Source organism: Crocodylus porosus, unplaced genomic scaffold (genome assembly GCF_001723895.1).
Source record: "Crocodylus porosus isolate Cpor-Errol unplaced genomic scaffold, CroPor_comp1, whole genome shotgun sequence".
Lineage (NCBI taxonomy): Eukaryota > Metazoa > Chordata > Crocodylia > Crocodylidae > Crocodylus > Crocodylus porosus.
In genome coordinates this window covers 11,461,222-11,463,351 of record NW_017728948.1, presented here as the reverse complement: position 1 = coordinate 11,463,351, position 2,130 = coordinate 11,461,222, and positions in this window count along the sequence as shown.

The following is a 2,130-nucleotide window of genomic DNA, read 5'->3' as shown; positions in this document are numbered from 1 at the left end:
TTTCCATGCATCCAATTATTGGAGGATCATCTTAAATTCACTTGCCCCCTGCTGCCTGTCTCCCCACTTATCCCTATGGTGCCTGCCCCCCCACAGCCTCAGGTTGCCACAGCCACAGCCTCTAGTCCCCTCTCCTCCCCTCTCCACGCTGCATCTGCCATCTGAAGCCTAGCGGCCTCACCCCCTGCCCCCCCATCTCTACCCCTGCAGTGTCTCTCCCCCCTGCCTTCCCTTCAAATCTCACCCCCTTACATTTGCTCTGCACCAGTGGGATCCATCCCTACTGCAGTTGGGGCATAGAGCATACAGCCCAGCCCTATAGCAGGGGCGCAAAGCCAGCACTGCTGTGCTAGCCCAGCCTGGTTGCAGCAGGAGCGGGAAGCCGGCACTGCTGCTACAGGGCCCGGCTGGAGCAGCAGTGCTGGCTCCACACCGCTGCCATGGGGTCGAGCTAGCGCCATGCTCTGTGCCCAGGGCTGTAGCAGAGATGGAGTCTGCCAGCGTGGAGCAAAGGTAAGGAGGAGTGCGGCAGAGGGGGAGGAGCATCTGGGATGGGGGGTGGGGGTTCACGGACTGGGAGCTGTGGGCGAGGAGCGGCAGGGCGTGCAGCGGCAGGGGGCAGCTGCGGTTCGAGCTCCGATCCCAACCCCGGATTGAGGCCGGAGCCGCAGCACCTTCCCCCCTCCCCTAATGCCTCGTGCTCAATTATAAAGTGAAGGGCTTCCCCCCGCCATATCAGATGGGGTAAAAACTGCATCTTCTAACTGAGTAAATATGGTAGTAACTAGCTGATGTTTTCAGAAGGAAAAAAATCAAAAGGGATGGATCCGTGGGGCCAGGGAGGTGACTGCTGGTTGTATGCATGCAAAAGGCAGTATTAATTTCTTTCAAATTAGCATCTTTTGGGGGACAGCTGAGGGGTCAGAGTAAGATGAGGGGCTCATATGCATACATTTTGGTCGCATTCAAAATGGAACTGCTGATCCACACACTTTTGTGTTAACATATACATCCTTTGTAGGAAAATGACCTCTGAGGTAGTGTCAGCCTACAATTTCAACACCTATAATTTAATCTAGTTGTAAAATTCAACTGGGAAAATCGCACAATACACCAGAGATGCAGTCATTTGGCAGACGTTTTGTTATTTAAATCTAAATATAAAGGTCCAAATGACAGGTTAAAGGCCTGAAAATGTATTAGAAAAATAATTAGGAAGAGTGAATGTGGCATTCAGGCAGACGAGACTTTTTTTAACCCTCCTAAATGAACACTTAGGAGAATGAGAAGGAAAAGAACATAATGTTTTAGTGTCCTGCATAACCACTTTGACATTTTCCAGACCAAATATTCCATTTCCAGTCACTTTAGTTACCATACTACCAACAATTTTATTATATTAAATAGTTAAAATGTTAAGTGGTTTAAATGCTTATATGGTTTTAATTTAAGAGGGATGTATAAATTCGTTCGCTTATTACAACTATGGTATAAACTTCGTTCAGCTGATGCTTAACTTCATTCTCAAAGACGCAGTACCGGAGTCTCTGGAAGCATGTTTAAGCAATTCAGTGTGTTCTGGCAATCTTATAACCGCAGCATTCCCTAGAGATACCTCTGAAATTTAGCCATCATCAAGTTGTCTTTCTTGTGAGATTTGGTCTGGGTCAAATGGACCTTATATCCTAAACTCACCCCAGCTACATGCAAGGATGATAAATAATTTAATAGAAATATTTAGTAAATTTCCATTAGAAAACTTTAATGGGAAATGCAGCTTCTGCAAAATGGATTTGTTATGGAATTATTTTGATTTTAACAGTTTCATAGTTGTTAGGGTCAGAAGGGACCTCAGCAGATCATCGAGTCTGATCCCCTGCCCTGGGCAGGAAAGAGCGCTGGGGTCATATGACCCCAGCCAGGCGCTTGTCCAGTCTCCTCTTGAAGACTCCCCAAGGTAGGGGAGAGCACCACTTCCCTTGGGAGCCTGTTCCGGATTCTGGCAACCCTAACGGTGAAGAAGTTCTTTCTGATGTCCAACCTAAATCTGCTCTCTATCAGGTTGTGGCCGTTGTTCCTGGTTATTCCAAGGGGTGCCCTGGTAAACAGAGCATCTCCTATTCCTTGCTG